The sequence below is a fragment of the Chiloscyllium punctatum genome, chromosome 31 (assembly GCF_047496795.1).
Source record: "Chiloscyllium punctatum isolate Juve2018m chromosome 31, sChiPun1.3, whole genome shotgun sequence".
NCBI classification, from domain to species: Eukaryota; Metazoa; Chordata; class Chondrichthyes; order Orectolobiformes; family Hemiscylliidae; genus Chiloscyllium; species Chiloscyllium punctatum.
Genome location: NC_092769.1, coordinates 2,037,946 through 2,056,158, shown reverse-complemented (window position 1 = coordinate 2,056,158; position 18,213 = coordinate 2,037,946).

The following is an 18,213-nucleotide window of genomic DNA, read 5'->3' as shown; positions in this document are numbered from 1 at the left end:
CAGCAAATGTAAAATATCAGTACTCAACGAACAGTGACAGATGTGTGGGAGCTGAGAATAAGCTGAATCTTTCAATTCGATGTCCTCAGAGGCTGTGGAGATCCCTTGAATGAGAATGTTGAAAACTGAGGTTGATAGATTTTGACAAAACATCAAAGACTCAGGGGACAGTACAGGATATTGTTGAAACGTATGCTTCAATAGCATTTTAGCATAACATCGGCGACTTCACCAGCTTCCTAAAGTTGTAACCAGTGTTGCAGGTAATCACACACAATCCCAGTTCCCAGCCTCGGAATCAGAGAAACTGCGGCACAGCAGACCAGATCCAAACGGAATTGGGATGGGAATGAGTCACGGAGTTACTCTCTGGCTCCAGTGATGCAACAGTTGAGCGTGCAGTCCTTTTATGATGGTATGGAGATGCAAGAAATTCCTAGGTTGTGTGTGGTCCTGATCAAGGGAATGGTTGTTCCCGTTTATACTATCATAGCGATTTCCGGTGCATCTTGCTAAGACAGCTGAGTGGCACAACTGGAGCGTGTTGAGCCGTGAACTTTGCAGCGGTGGGTTTAAAAGATGAATTTACTATTTGGATCTGTGTTTCCGACACTGGCGCTGGCAGCTACATTTGCTCGCATCAGCTCAGTATCGGTTTCTTCCAAACAGTCAAGACTTCAACCTGGAGAAGGTGGTGTTGGGCTGATATTTTAAACTGGTCATCCTTGGAGACTGGGACACGGAAACGGTGATGTTTAAGTTCGACGAAAAAAAACCTGGAATGCAAGCCTGACCTCAGGAACAGAGATAATAAATTTAAGTTCCTGCAATCCCATTCATTCATGACCATTATGCAGGGGATTCTACCATCTTCACCCAGTCCTGCCTACGAGGGACTCCAGGACCAGAAAAACATGAGCTTAACCTAAATTCAGGAATCCCCACCGTGTGGGGAAGCAGGCAAGTCGGCCCTTTCAGTCCACACGGTCCATCCGAAGCGCATCCTACCAGACCCCACGGTATTCCCTGTCCCATAAGCCTGCATTTCCCATTGTTTATCCCTGTAACTGGCACATTTTTGGTCAGAGGGAGAAATAAAAACGCAAACACGCAGAGAATGTGCAGACTGCCCACAGATAGACACCCGAGGCTGGGATCGCACCCGGGTGTGTGGTGTAGCCAGACAGCAACGAACAAGGGGCGAAGAATAAATGTTGTCCTGACCACTGATACTCACACCCTGTGGGTGAATGAGAAAAAATGAAAACACAGAAACAACATGGACAACAGGATTTGGATCTGTGTGGAAACAATTTGAAAGGATCGTTCACCCTGTGTAGAACAAAAAGGAGGCCGATACCACAGAGAAAGCAGGGCAATGTGGGAACTGCTGGAAGGGATTCAATTAACCACAGAAATGGAAACTCATTTAATCAGTAACACTGGGGACAGACCGTTCACCAGTCCCGTGTGTGGGAAGGGATCACTGAGCAAAACAACCTCCGGAGACTCCAGCAGGATTACACATCCCATCACGAGTTCGATTATGCTGTAAATGCTGCTGTTAATCCCAACCAGCTATTTGTTCAATAGCGTCAATCATACTATTATACAGCATGAAAACAGGCCTGTCAGTCCAACCAATCCATGCTGAACGTGCTGCCAAACTAGTCTTGTCCCATCTGTCTCCTCCTGTACCCGCTGAGTGGTTATAATGCCCTTGTAGTTTTATTACTGTGTTGCTAATCCAAAAACCCAGGTAATATTTTGGGGACAAAAGGTTCAGGTCCTGGCATGACAGGTGGTGGAGTTTGAATTCAAAAAGGACCTGCAATTGAAGTGTCTCGTGGTGACCTGAATCAGTTGTGTGGAAAATCCCATCCGATTTCGGGAAGCAAACTGTCATATTCAGCTGCTCTGTCCCACATGAGACTCCAGATGGATAATATCGTGGTTGGCTCTTTACTGTCCTCTGGGAAATAACTGATGTGCTAGGCATGAATAAGTTTATTTTAAAAATCCCACTTTCCCATTCATTTTTGGGTCTAATTGTCCTTTAAATGTTGCAAATGTACCCTCATCCATCACTTCCTCAGCAGGTTAATTGCGCTCGTAAAACACCTTCTCTCGAAAAATGCCTCACATGTCTTTTTTTTAAAAAAACTCTCTCCATCTTGAACATATGCCCTCTCGTCTTGAAATTACCCTGTTGGGAAAAGGCAGCTATGGTTAACTCTAACATACCTCTCATAAACTTCCATCAGGTCGCCGCTCAAACCCCTCACCTGGAGTGAAAACAGTCGCAACGAGGAGACCGTGAGAACTGCAGATGAGAGATCAGAGTCGAGATTGTTGTGCTGGGAAAGCACAGCAGGTCAGGCAATATTTGAGGAGCTTGAGAATCGATTATTCGGGCGACACTTGTGCGAAAGGTTGGTTCTCCTGCTCCTCGGATGCTGCCTAACCCGTTTTGGTTTTCCAACACCCCGATCTCGAATCTTAAAATAGTCTCAGCCTATCCAGCTTTTCATTATAACTCAAACATTCCACACACGGCAATAAGCGTGTATACCTTTTCTGAACCTGCACCAGCTGAATAATATCATTCCTACAACTGGGCTACCAGAACTGGACATAATATTCCAGAATCGACCTCATCAATGTCCTGAAAATTTTAAACATAACGTCCCAACTAGTGTATACTAAAGACTAAGTAATGAAGAGAAGTAAGTTAAATGCCTTTGAACCATCCTGTCTGTATGTGATGCAAACTACAAGGAATTATGTACCGGCATCCCTAGCTTCCGTGTTCTCCAACACGATGTAAAGACCTGCTCCTTTTGCTGTACCAAAATGGAATACCTTCCACTTATCCAGATTGAACTCCATGTCACATTTTTCAGTCCAACGACTCATTGGATTAAGATCCTTTTGAATCTTAGATAATCTTCTTCATTGTCTACAATTCTGATGTCGCCTGCAAACCTACGAAGCACGCCTGCTGTGAGTTCCACTGCTTTCTCATATAGATCAATGATTCATATTTAATTGCTGTGGCCGTATTTTAGCTGTGTGCAGATCATAAAACAGTTAATCATGCAGTTAACCATGAGGAAAAAAGCCGCAGACTACAGGGTGAAAGCAATTCATTCCAGGGAAGTGGGTGAAAGTGAAGTTAAATCAAACTTCAAACCAGCTGCCCACGCTCCAGTTGTGGCACTCAGCTGTCTCAGCAAGATGCACTGTAGATTGCTGTTATTATAAACGGGAACAAATTTTCCCTTCTGCCCCGTCTTTGACCAGGACCCAACCTCTGAATTGCTTGCGCCTCTAAACCGTCATAGAAATACCGTGCATTCTCCGGTTGTGTCACTGGAGCCATTGAGTATCTCTGCGACCTCATTCCCATCCCGATTTCAAGTTGGATCTTCGTGACTGCGCCACTCAGTTCCTCTGATTCAGGGGCTAGGAACTGGGATTCTGTGGCAGCAGTGGTCACTGCCTTGTGTGGGGAGCTGGTGAAGGAGCCGATGTTAAACTGCATTGCTATTGCAGCATACATTTCAACAAAAGCTACACTGTCTCCGGAGTCTTTGATGTTTTAGAGAAATCTATTTGTCTCAGCCTTCAGCATATTAATGATGGAATCACCACAGCTACTTGGGGCACTGAAGTTAAACGGTCGGCCCAATCTGAGTTCCCACATGTCTGGCACTGTTCGGTAAGCACTGGTATTGTGCATTTGGTGCTCTGCCTAACAGTTATTATGATACTGTACTTATTGTTGCAACCTTGTGTGCTTCTCTGTGGGATGCCGTGATCGTATAGTGGTTAGTACTCTGCGTTGTGGCCGCAGCAACCTCGGTTCGCATCCGAGTCACGGCAACAATTCCTCTGTTTGTCCCAGTCTTTTGTGAAACACAAAGGAATCAGTTATTTTAACATGGTAATTTTCTCCAAAGTGATGACTTTTTCCTTCAAGCTCTGCTCGCTCACATCTCTGTGTTTCAGAATTCTAATCCACCCGTTCTCAGAGATATCTTCCCTCCTACGATCACTAACCGAACTTTCCATCCCATATCCCCATTCCATTAATTTGGGGATGCCGGTGTTGGACTATGGAGTACAAAGTTAAAAATCACCCAATACCAGGTTATGGTCTCACAGGTTTAATTGAAGCACTAGCTTTCGGAGCGCTGCTCTTTCATCATGTGTTTGTGGAGTCATTTCCTATTTCATTAAGGCACTGCAGAATCTAACACTGACTCTCACAGTGCTACCGATCAGTCCGTGTGGCTGCGGTCACTGTTGCAGGGTGAACGTGCCCCAACCCCACCAGCGGGACCTATTGGTTTGATCCATTTGGTTACCGCTGTTGTGAGTTCAATCCTCATGCAGCAGATTTTACCGACATGGACCAGAGATTATTGTCGGGTGGTGTGCGGTGGGGCGGTCAAGCTCAGGAAAATGGCACAGGACAGTATCGGGGAAAAGCAACTTCACTGGAAAAGATCAGTATCTCCGCTTTTCTGCAATGGCCGAGCGCTGTTACCACTGACCACTGGACTGTTTATTCAGAAACCACGGACTCGGGTTTGACTCCGACTATGCTAGGTGGTAGAATTTGGATTCAATAAATATCTGGAAATACGAATCTAGTAGCTCCTGTTAATCTATAGCCAATTGTTGAAAAAAACAAATCCATCTGACGTCATTTAAGGAATGCAACTGCCATTCTTACCTGTTCGGGCCTCCATGTGACTCCAGACTCACTACAATATGGTTGAATCTCAACTACCCGCTGTGCAATTAGGGACAGCAATAAATACTGTCGAGCCAGCGACACCCTCATACTGTAACAGAATCGGAAAAAAACGTTCATTCGGCTCCAGCTAGATCACTGTGTGCAGTCTTGCAACTCACAGAAGAGCATGGATGGTATCGCACTGGGAATATTGCAGGAGTGATTTACTGGGATATTGTCTGGGTTGAAGAGTTTCAGTCGTGAGGAGAGATTGGACAAACTGGGTATGTTTGTCACCGAGCAGAGGAGATTGGAGAAGACATGACTGAGATGTACAAAATAATGAGGGATATGGATAGGATAGACTGAAAGAAGCGTTTCTTATTGATGGAGGGATCGAACACTCGGGCCAAGAGCTTTCGGGAAAAGGCAGAAACGTTTGAGTGGATTTGCGGAAAGGGTCAGAGAGGCGGAAATCCTTCTAACCTGAAAAAAAAAGAGATGTGAATTTGTGATGGCAAAACATATAAGACTATATGCAAAATCATGGAAAACTTGATTCAGGTCGTTAAGCAGTTGTGTTGGACAAGTGCGGCCACAACAGGCTGAAGGGTCTCCTTCGATGTTGTTGTCCTCCACAGTCTCGTGGTTAGTGTCCCCGCCTGTCACTGGGCTCAATTCTCCGCTGGGGGCATCGGAAATGTGTTAAACCTGTCGCTCTGTTCCCCACTGAAGGTTATTAATGCTTGGCCTTCCATTCTCGATTTGATATGTCACAGGAAGGACAGTGCTGTCTGAATCAGCTGGGGAAGGACTGCAGCTCCAGGGGAGAGAGAGTGTCAGTGAAAGTGCAAACACGTAACTTCAGCAAACTGCACATTGTGTTTATGAAAACCATTATATAGAGTTGTTCCTGACTGATGTGTTTATTTTAAGCAGGAATCTGAGGAAGAAGAGTAAACCCATTCAGATCCGAGTGCAGAACCATTTCCAGCAGCACTAATGAGGATGTACAGCGTAGAACCGCGTTTGGATGGACTGAATTCGGGTTAGTCGGCGCAACTTGCTTTCACTAGGTGGGATTACCAGCGTGTACAGCCATTACACATGATTCAAATAGTGTTCAATGTTATGGTACATTTGCTCAGTGGTTCTCACTGCAGTTAATTTTGTAGGTTAGGTGGATTGGCCATGTTAAATTGAGCTGATGTGTCCAGGGAGCGAATTCAGTAAGTTAAGTGAATTAGCCATGGGTAACGCAGTAATAAGGTCAGCAGCCACACGTTGCCAGGTTTTATTCCAACAGGTTTATTTGAAATCACAAGCCAGAGGCCTGCGGGGATAGAGAAGGGAGCTCGGTCTGGTTGAGATGCTGTTCATAGTGTCCCAACAGACTCGATTGACTGAACTGTACTTTCTGCATAGTAGGGAATCTGTGATTCTATCAGAGAGGACACGATCAGCGTTTACTGAGCTGCTAAGGCATTAGAGACGATGATGATGACGTTTAGTGGGGATGGAATTTTATTTATTTGTATTTTGGAAAATTTGACACTGGACCAAGTAAAACTGAAAGGAAGTTTTCCAGAGTATTTGAGGTTTAAAGAGAGTAAATAGGTGGTAAATTCACTCTTTCAAGTTCGTATATTTCTGAACGTCAGGTTTTCAAAACCATCGATGTAGGACACAGAAATGATGGGAGCATCATTTCTGTCACTCAGAGAATCCACTTCCAAAATATTTGGAAAGGCACATTTAGAGACACACAAACAGTGAGTTTCACCAGGAGAGAGACAGCCTGTGTTAGGTAAAAGTGTAAAAGTGGGGTGCAGGGGGGTAGAAGGTTCGAGGAAACAATGTCTAATTTGGACGACTTGAGATGTAAAGAAATATCGGAAACGTATGCAGCTGAATAAGATTCAGCAAACAAAAAGCTCAGAGTTTTGAAAGATTTCTATTAATATTCCACATGAAGCATTATAAATGGAACAGAGCAGATTTTGTATATATTCAAGGAAAGCTATTACATAATGAATAGGAAGTGAACCATCTCTTAGAGATCGATTTTCTGCTTTAATCCAATCGGTTAAAGATGGGAGGACAATCGCAATGATGTTGGGTTCATTTGAAACCCAATGAAATCTACCAAAGTAACTGAGCATCAAAACTGGCATCTTGTTTTGTAGTTTAACCTTCTGTTTTTCTCATCAGTATTTTCTTTAAGCTGAAATAAATTCGGAGCAAAATTGAATGCAACATTAAACGTTCCAATCATATAAACCCAATTCACTTCCGATCATTGCAATGAACAGAGTGAAGTTGCAGCAAAATTAATAAAATGAAACCAACAACACTGCATTTCCGGGAATTTTATCCACTTCAGGTTCAGCCATATGAGAAAGCCCATCGAGCTAAAACATCACCTTCACTTCTCTCTCCATATATACTTCTTCACGTGACAGAGAAACTGTCTGAAGAAATTATGCGTTAAGACTAAATGTGTGTGTGAATGTGACGGAATTTCATGTTTGCTGGTTCATTCTGAGACAGTTCCGACTCGGAATAAATCAAGGATAAAGTATTCCTTCCAAGGACGAGGTCAATTCCTTGGATTTTGCTGGTATTATTATTCTGCTGAAAGCAGAAACATAATGGTGTGAATTCGATTCCGCTCAGGGAATTTCTTATCCCCTCGGTGCCCCGTATGTAATCTTGATGTTGTCACATGTGAGCCCCTTTGCCATGGGCTGAAGTGGCCCAGAGGTGAAGGCGGCGGGTTGCTCTTCCATTGTGCATGTGTGGATTTGAATCCTACTCGGGCTGTTACTTCTATCAAACGCAGCTGTGGTTTTCCTTTGTGCCTCGCATCTTTAGGATACATTGGATGGAGAATCTTGCTCTTGCCCTTCATTGCACCGGAGATTTGTGATAAATCAATACCTCATCAAAGTTGTAATTAAGCGATTTGTTTCTGTTATAAGTTAAATTGTGATAATGAAAAATAGTGCAACGTTTCTTTCCTCCTTTCATTCCATCTTGACTGTCTATGAATTTACATCGAATGAAAGGGGAACAAATAAGGAGAGATCGGGTGCAATAGTTTATCCAGTGGGATTGTGAATTTTAATGTAACACTCCACACAAAGTTCTGATCAGTATTTTAAACAGTCAATTGAATTGGAAATGCATAAAATTTTTCCAATGAAACAAATCATTCCTTCTTTCACAACTTTTTGCTGTGTGACTCATAGCGCAATCCATCATCCAGCGTGATCACGAAGTTGGCAACAATATAAGATCTATGAATTTTCTTTAGCAATGACAGCGTCTGCACATACCCATCTGTGGTGTGCACATTTCTTGTTCATCAGTTTATGAGCCTAGTTCCTGATCTGTCTGATCAGTTTGATAAACCTTTTATATCACTTCATCCCATCCCTCAGAATTCTAAACTTATTGATAAAATAAGGCGTTACATCAAATGATATAGGATTGGAAGTCGGCCATTCAGCCCATCGAGTCTTCTCCACCATTCAACGAACTTATGGCTGATCTGATAATCTTCACCTCCATTCTCCAGCCTAACCTCGATAATGCTTCATCCACTTTCTGGTTAAATATCTGTCTGGTACAGTTTGAAACTACACAATAAATCAGCCCCAACAACAGTTTCAGGAAAGAGTTCCACAGAATCACTGGGCCCTGAGCAAAGAAATTCCTCCTCATGTCTGAATTGAATAGGCAATATCTAATTCTGAGTTCATGTCCTCTGATGCTCTACTCATACCAGAAGGAAAACCATCTGCCCGTATCTGCCCTGTCAAGATCCCACGAATATTGAAAGTTTATAATTATTATTATGTAATTATAGAGCTCCATTTTTTCCAGGGTTGGCACCATGTTTGTAAATCTCTGCTGCCCCTAATAGCGTCCTTCCATATTATTAAGGCAGGTGGAGACCTTTTCTTGTGAGGCAACGGTTGAGATTTCAAGCACAGACGAGAATTGGAACTTGAAATCAGCGAGTGATTGGAATCGGATTGGTCCACACAAGGACGAAATAGAGTAATTATAAATCTGACAAATGAGAACCTAATCATATTCCATTGACATTCAATGGCTTTACTGTAACCTAATTCCCCTGTGTCATCGTTTACGGAGCTAGAGTTTGGGAAAAACGGATTGAGAACGGCTATACAAACACTTCCAACAACAAAAACATGTCCGTTGGTAGACAGTTTCGGATTGTAAACTCAACTCATTGCTCCGTGAATCCTACATCGTTTGCAAGGTACAAATGAGATGTGGAACAGGACTCTCTCCATTTGTCGAGATGGGTGTGACTTCAAAAACATTTAAGGAACTGAACACCATCCACGACAATGTGGTCACTTGATTGTCCCCGATTTAATACCTGAATATTTATTCCTTTCACCGTTAAGGCACAATTACAGCAGAGTGCACCAACTACACGATGCACTGGAGTAAGTCACCCGAGAATTTTTGACCGAACATTCAAAGCTGAACAGCTGTACTGACTAACAGGACAAGGTTGGAACATTCAACGGAACTCCACCATTTGCAATTTCCCCTCCAAGGCCAATAGCGGCCTGACTTTGAAAGGAATCAATTATAAACTCATTGTGTAGTGAATCAGTCTTGATGGGCAAAGTTGCATACTTCAGCCATCCATCTTTAATCTAAAAACTTAATAAATGTTGATTAATGCAGTGACCAGACTTCTGCTCAGACCTTTAGCTATTCCATAAAGTGGTATTTGCTAAAGTTGTACTAGCTGCAACAGACTGTGGTCAACAACAGAAAAATCCAAAATCCCTCTCAATCAACTCATTCCCCTCAAGATGAAAGTGTTGCAGGAGAAGCACAGCAAGTCCGTCAGCATCTGAGGAAAAATCAACGTTTTGGGCAAAGGCCCTTCATCAGGAATGAGACAGTCTATAGGGTGGAGAGATAAATGGGAGGTCGTGGGTTTGAGGAGTAGGTCGCTGAGAGTGCATTAGGTGGATAGAGGTGGGGGTTGACTGTGATATGTCAGAGAGGAAGGTGGAATGGATAGGTGGGAATGAAAATACACATTTGGGGCAGGGCAGGAGGACGGTGCTGAGCTGGAAGGTTAGAACTGGTGTCAGATGAGGGAGCGGGAATGAGGAAACTAATGAAGTCCACATTGATGCCATGGGGTTCAAGGGTCCCAAGGAAGAAGATGAGGCATTGGGTAGTGAGGGAGTGGCGAGGGGGTGGCTCAGGACCTGCATATCTTCAGGAGAGTGTGAGGCGAAGTTGAAACGTTTCACCATAGGTTAGTGGAGTTGATTCTTGCAGGTATCCTGGAGATGTTCTTTGAAGTGCTCTGTCAGAAGATATCCGGTCTACCCAATTTAGAGGTGACTGCATCTGGAACAGCAGATACAACAAATGACATCTGTGGAAGTGTAGGTGAACCTTTGATGGATGTCGAAGGCTCCACTGGAGCCTTGGACGGAGGTGAGGGGTACGATGTGGGTTCAGGTTTTGCAATTCCTTCGGTGGCAGAGGAAGGTGCTGGGAGGGAATGGTGGGTCACTTGAGGGCATGGGTAGTCACGGAGGGAAAGGTCTCTGAGGAAAACGAATGGGTTTGGGGAGGGAAAGATATCCCTGGTGGTGGGGTCAATTTAGAGGAAGTGAAAATGTCGGCAGATGATGTGATTTTTGCAGAGATTGGTGGAATGGAAGTTGAGGACCTTCCTCGTGTCCTTGATCTGTACTTGTTGTGTTTGGAGATATGGGGTTCATAGTTGGACGTGCAGAACATGGATGAGATGCGTTAGAAGGCATCTTCAACCATATGGGAGGGGAAGTTCCGGTCTTTAAAGAAGTTCATCTGTTGTGTTCGGTTGTGGAACTGGTCCGATCGCACCGATCCACTCAAACCTCTTCTCCGAACTAACACTCTAATCTCCACCTCCATCCACCTATTGCTGTCTCAGCTAAATTCTCCCAAACCCCACCCCACCCATTTATCTCCCCAACCTCGAGGCTCCCAGCCTTATTACTGATGAAGGCCTTTTGCCCAAAACGCCTTTTTTTTCTGTGACTCGGATGCAGCCTGACCTGCTGTGCTTCTTCAGCACCACTCTCATCTTGACTCTGATCTCCAGCAGCTACAATACGCACGTCCGTCCAACTAATTCCCCTGCCCATTGACCTTCAGTGATCATGAATGTCCACTCCAAGATCTCTTTGTCTGTCTACACCACACAGAATACTCATTGCTATTGTTTCTTCTGCCCAATTTCGTTAACACTCATTGGTCTGAATTCAATGCAATTCGCCATTTTTCCTTTCCATCTTATTGATACATCCCTGCAGTCTCTGTCATTCCTCGTCATAGTCAACTACACGACCAATTGTTAAATCATCAGCAAACCTCTGAATCATGGCTCCTAAAACTAAGTCTAAATCATTGGTCTACATCAATAAACAGTGGAACTCCACTGCAAACACGCATACAAACATGGTTCATTGCTGGTTGGGGTTAACAGCTGCGATAACAGCAGAATCAGCCTCCTGCTGTTATTTGTAAACTTGCTGTTCACTCTGTCAGTTGTTCTCCAGAGTGATCACTTCTCACATGTGGGTGTGATGAGTGGCCTGTGCGCATTGTGACTGAGCAAGTGAGTTTACACCTCAGCGGGTAATTGAATCCCTTCCTGCAGTCACCCCATGGCCCTGACTTCTTGGCGTTGCGGGTATCCTTTTGTCGACTTCGTTTGATAAACAGTTGAATTCGAGTCCACACAGGCACGATTCCCATTTCCCCGTTGTCCATATATTTTTGTGCTTCCTTATTTTCCCACGAAAGGTTGTTATCATTGGTCTGAAGACCATTTGTTCTTCATTCTTAATTCGCCTTGAACTTAGTCAGGGAGAATTTATGGTTGAACCACATTGTTGTGTGTCTTGAGTCACATGTTGACAGGACTCGTTATGGTCGGCAGATTTCCCTTTCGAAGGGACATGAATGAATGAGTATTCAGCAATGTAATGTTATTGTCTCTGTTCCTGAGGTTGGGTTTATTTTCCAGATTTTTTTCATCGAATTTAAATAACAGCAGCTGCCACGTTCCAGTCTTCAAAGTTTACAAGCCCAATATATCGCCGCTGCACTACCAACTCCCTGCTGTATTTCTCCATTCCAAGAATGATATTGTCAATTTAGATTATCCCAGACTGAGAGAGAATACTATGCGTTCCTGTGTTAGAATGGAAGCAATGTACAATGGATCGGAGTGCTGACTGGAGCAAGAGAATGATGTGGAGACGATGTGAGTAAAATCAGTTCTTACTGTCAAAGTAACAAAATATCACTTTGTTGAGGAAATCTCTTAGAATGCTTTCAATACATCAGCCTCTCACTTCAGGCTCCAGTAAGCTTCCTGTGAGCCAATCCTCAGTGCTGGTTAATGCTGCTGCTGAACCTTAATAATATAATAACTTGAGACAAAGATGCCCTTCCACCTCGCCTTTGACCAGAAGCACTCCCATCCTCAGCATTTCACACGCTTGAATAAATAGACAATTTCGTTTCACTGGTGTCGGGGAGTCCAGAAGTAGAGGGCATAGATTTAGGTTGAGAAGGGAAAGATATAAAACAGACCTAAGGGGTAACTTTTTTATACAGAGGGTTGTGCGTCTATGGAATAAGCTGCCAGAGGAAGTGGTGGAGGCTGGTACAATTGCAACATTTCAAAGGCATTTGGATGAGTATAGGAATAGGAATGGTTTGGAGGGATATCGGCTGGGTGCTGGCAGGTGGGACTAGATTGGGTTGGGATATTTGGTCGGCATTGACGGGTCGCACCAAAGAGTCTGTTTCTATGCTGGACATCTCTATGACTCAATGTCCACACCTTTACCAATCATGTCACTGGTGCCACAGAATCGCTTCACGTGCTCATTTCCTCCCCCACCTCCGGGTTGATATTAGCGGACGTGCCACAAAGCTTGCCTGATTCTGGTTATATGAACAGGGGTTATGTTACTGACTGCAGCAATGGGAACCTCCTTGTGTGGGTAAGTTAGGGAAGCAAAATTTTAAAACTCATTGCTATTGAAACATACATTGCACCAATATCTCGCACTATCCTCTGAAACTTTCTGTTTCTTGAAATCTATCAAACTCAGTCTTCAACATGCAGTCTGATGGAACCACCACAGCGTCTGAGGATATCGAATTTAAAATTCAGCCAATTCTGAATTCCCACATGCCTCTTGTCCCTCGCCTAATATTATTGTTGTGCATCTGCTTTTCTTCCTAACATATATTCTGTCACTGTAATTATTGTTGTTTCTAAACGCATGTCTCTGCATGACTCAGTGATGGTTTCAATGATAAAATATTCAGCATTGTGGCCGCAGTGAGCTCGTATGAATACGAGTCACTGCATTTTATTCCTTGTGACTCATGCAGAGGAAGCACAGAAAGAAATTCGTTTATTTTACTTGAAAACATTCTCAGACATTATGATTAATTTGCCAACAAATCCCTCTCACACACACACATCTCTGCGAGTCATATATCAGGATTTAGAATCACTCCTTCTCAGAGTCTTTCCTCCCTCCCGCAATCACTTAGGTCTTTTACGTTCCCCCTCCCATTTCCCTTCCAATCATTTTCACATTGACTCAGTTCAGTTGGTGTTGTTGCGCTCACTGTTGCTGGGTGACCATGCCCAAGTTTCACCATCGGGACCTTCAAACCAGTTGATCCATTCGGATACCCCGGGTGTGAGATCAATCCTCATGCAGCTACTTTCACTGAAATGAACCAGCGATTATTGAAACATCAGGCTCAGGAAAAGGGCACAGGGCAGCATTGAGGAAAATAAACTTTATTCAAAAAAAAACACAAGTTTTTTTGTAGAATTGTGCATCATTTATTTCACTTGTTCATTCGGCTCAAGCGAGACTAATGTGTGTAGCTATGCCATTTATATTAGAGCAGGGATGTGATAGCACTGGAAACGATGCAGGGGAGATTTGGTAAGTTATTGTCTGGGCTGAAGAAGTGAGATTGGACAAAGTAGAGTTGTTTTTCTTAGAGCAGAGGAGATTGTGGGGGGCATGATTAAGATGTAAAAAAGAACTGACGGATATGGATAGAGTAGACTGAAATACATGTTACACTTTGATGGAGGCTTCGATCACGGTTGGCCATCAATTCAAGGTCAGGGGCGGCAAGATTAGAGTGACGTAGAAAACCATTTTCAAACAGTGGGTGGTTGAAATCTGGAATCTAGTGTCTGCAAGACTCGGAGAGGCAGAAATCCCCATAACCTTCCAAAATATTCCGATTGGAATTTGGGATGCCAAGACATACAAGGCTATGGGTCAAGTTATTTGATATGGAGTTTGGACAGTTCAGTGATTGTTATTAATAGCTGTCCTTCCATTCTCGAAGGGACATTTCACAGGAAGAACTATTCTTTTTTAATCAACGTGGGGGAGTATGACTGCTCCCGCTGAGACAGAGTGACAGCGATAGTGCAAACATGTGACTTCTGCAAGCTGTACCTAGTGTCAGTGTTGGAATGAAAATCATTAAATATTTTTGCTCTGTAGTGAGCTGTTTATTTATAGCAGGTAGCTCAGGAAGATATACATTCTGCCCTTTCCCCACTATCCCATACCACTGAATACCGGCACTATGCAGGAAACTTTCTCTCTGTACGCCATCGTCCAATCCTTCTTGACCTCCAGCACATCCCCATATGGCACATTCCACGAAATCCAAGAAGGTGTAATGCTGATCGTTTATGATGTCTCTCCTCACTGTGAAAGGGTCATTGATTTATCTGACCATCACTCAATTTAGCAAACAGATTTTCCAGCTCACAATGTGATCTCGTCCAGACTGGGGAGAGAAAAACAGAGCGGGTGACAAGCATGTGTACACCTACTTTCTATCTGGAAGCAAAAAAAGACCATGAGCTTCCAGGTTCCTGTCACTGCATCACCCGACTGTGTTCCCATGTCTCCATTTCAGTTTGGTCTCCTGCAGACCTCCCGCATTGCACAGCGCGAGTTGAAAGAGCGGCACGTCATTTCCTGCTGAGAGACTGCAATCTTCAATACCCAGTATCGAGTTCAATTATTTTAGATACTGTACACCTTCTTTCACGTTCCTGCCCCACCTACCCACCTACACATATCATTCGTTCCAAAGGTGGATGGTTTGGCTCGGAAATCTCTCCCAGATGCACTAAACCTGCTGGTTTTGTTCAGATATTTCTGCTTTTCTTTAGATAATTTTGTTCTGTATTGATTGACAGCCTTCAGGAAACGTGTGTTTGCACGGGAGGGTGGTCAGAGGAGATTTACCAAGGTGGTGCCTGAGCTCGACCATTCCTCCTGCAAAGATAAGCGAAAGTGAGGGCTGAAGGTGCTGGAGCTCAGAGTCGACAGTGTAGTGCTGCAAAATCACAACACGTAAGACAGGATCTGAAGAGCAGGAGAATCCATATTTCAGGTACAAGCCACCGCTATTTCATTACCAGCCGATGCCTGGACGAAGAGCGTCTCATATTTCACCTTAGGACCCTGCAACCAGACGGGATAAATCTGTATTTCAACAGCTTCCTCATTTCGCCTCCCCATCATTATCCCAGTCCCAATTAGCCACTGCTCTCTGGACACGTCCATCAATCCCTCCTCTGAATTATCACATTCTCCCTCACCTTCATCCACTTTCCCATCACCTGACCACCAACCCCATTCCTCTCCCTCAATCTCGACTCAAAATCTTCATTCCTGATGAAGGGTTAATGACCGAAACATCGACTCTCCTGGTCCTCGGATGCTGCCTGACCTGCTGTGCTTTTAAAGCACTCCACTCTCACCACTGCAAAGCTCGACTGGGGCTCTTTATCTGAGAGCGGAGAAAGCTGAGAGAGGAATTTACTAAGGTCCACAGAAAGGGGATAGATATGTGTGACAGGAAGAAACTTCTTATGGGAAGTGTTAATAACCAGGGCTACAGATGAAATGCTAGAGAGAGGATGTTCAGAGAAGATTTAGGAAGAATGTTTACATCCTGAGAGTGTTGTTTGTGTAGACCTCACTCTTTGAACGTGTGGTGTCTTCAGGAGTTATTCGGCCGTACACTTTAAGAGCTAGAGCATGCACGGATAAGGACTAGTTACTGGAAAGTGAGGCGAGGATAAACAGATGTTTGATGAAAGACTTGAACACCATAACTTTGGGTGCAGTAAAATGGAGGCTAGCGCAGCTCTGTGGCACAATGAGAGACGTGTTGGCCATCTGCTGCATTGTTAAGATTGCGATTCAAAGTTTGTGGGCTTGAGTCCCACCAGAATCGGAGTTTAGTTCGGATTTCAGCTGAATCAATGATTGTTCCACTGACTCATCATCAGTTCCCATCGTCTGGAATTCTCGTCCCTGATACTGACCAGAGAAGTTTCCTCACTTTCTGGGTGGTGAGTTTTGAAGGAATCGTATCATTTGAAATATGATCAGCCCACAATCGGCTGTTCTTTCACAAAACCCCCATTGCAGAAGCCCACTGTCTCGAAACACATTTCCCTCCTACAGTTACACAGAGGTTTTCGGTTTATTCAGTGTCTTTTTCCCTTTGGGCGACAGGTTGTTGTGGATGGGCTGGGAAAAGACATTGACTTGTTCGGTCAGCCATAAGGATATCAAATGGCGGGGAAGCTCTGGCGGGTGTAATGGCCCCCTCCTATTCCTCTCTGTCTGTGCTGTTTCTGACAGGGGGTTTTAAACAATAACATGATGAGGACCCTGTGAATCTACACCACGGAATACCAAGGACCTCCCCTTTATCCCACTACTCACAGCTGGAATACACAGCTCCTGTTGCAGCTTTAGATCAGACAGTGGAGGATTCTCCCAGGCGCTCTGTCAGACTGCATGCTCCTTCACACAGGTTTCCAACTGCACACATGGAGCAAACGGCCGTGTAGATATTGGGGATTCAGGGACAGATTTCCCCTTTGCCTGGCTAGAGTTCTGGCCGCAGCAATAAACATGAATTTGGGACATTCAGTACCTTACCATGGATTCTTATCACTTTAAAATGTAAATTGAAATTTAATTTACTCTTCTATAACATTCTTATATCTTCAATATTCACGAAAACTGTGCAACATGTCCTTGGATGTAGCCATGGTGAAGTTTGGTGATGAGTGCAGTATGTTTCATGTTGTCGGTAGGAACTTGCAGAAGGAAGTTCGGGAAGTGTCGGTGAATCGAATTCTGTGCTAAATTGAAGCCGACCCAATGAGAAGCCCTGCGACATCGATAATGTCACATTGTAAACAACGCAGCGAGCCACAGAAACCCAGTTTTAAATCCCATTTTTCTGTGTCCCGGTTCCTGAACCTGATGCTCGAAAAGTCACAGGTCCATATCAGTTCCTCCTCTTCTGCCTTAGCATTAATTCCAGAACTGCAGCAAAAGTAGAACAGGCGGGTCGAAGGTCCCAGAGGTACGAGTAGGGCACTTTGTGGGCTTGCTGCCGGTGGGCTCCAGTGGAGCAACTGATCAGCGCTTGGTCCTGAACAGTGTGTTAAAATGCCGCAGTTGTAATTTCAATCCTTATCTAAAGCTGCTTTTCCTGACGTTGATCAGGAATTGTTGGAACATCAGACTGAAGTTTAGTTGAAGAGTAATGTCAAATAAAGCAGAATCTATTCGAAAACGCCAGTTTCTGATTTGTGGGATTGTTCTGTCTTTGGGAACGGTGTCAATTATTAACTGTAAACCTGCACATATTCACCAGGTGATTATCCATCTGTGGATCGAGAAACAGAGGTGATAATTTAGCTTGATGACCTTTTTCAAATCTCTGACACTTGACTGGATTACATTCTTGAAAAGGATGTTCAACTTGTTTCATATCATCCTGTTTGCTGCAAACTCACACAGCTCATTCAACCATTCGAAAGGAATTAGATTTATCTCTTTGGGTAGATTGAATGTTGTCAGCGTATCTGGTAAAGTCATGACAAATAGTTTTGCTGCTGTGTGGAACAGAAGGTTCCAACAGGAATAAGGATGATTCTTGTCGCTGGATTTTTCGGACAGAGATCAGTGAGAATTAAATGGACTCAGTCCCGTTCCTGGTCATTGTGAACAAATGTTCAAGGCAACAGATGACAATGATAATGATGTTTGACATTGACAGGTCCATTCCTACTCACTAGAATCACATTGTATTACAGATCACGTGAGCAGAGGAGTTGATGATCCTTATGGCAACCTGAGACTGTGCGACAATTAATCCCATGTTGTTAGTCTCACTCTATCCCATAAACCAGTTAGCAACGGACTGAGCTAACCGGCTCCCATTTAATGCAAAGCTAAAACAAACAGCTCAGTACATTAACAATTTGTATTAGTTCACGTCGAACCAGCTGCTCCACCTTT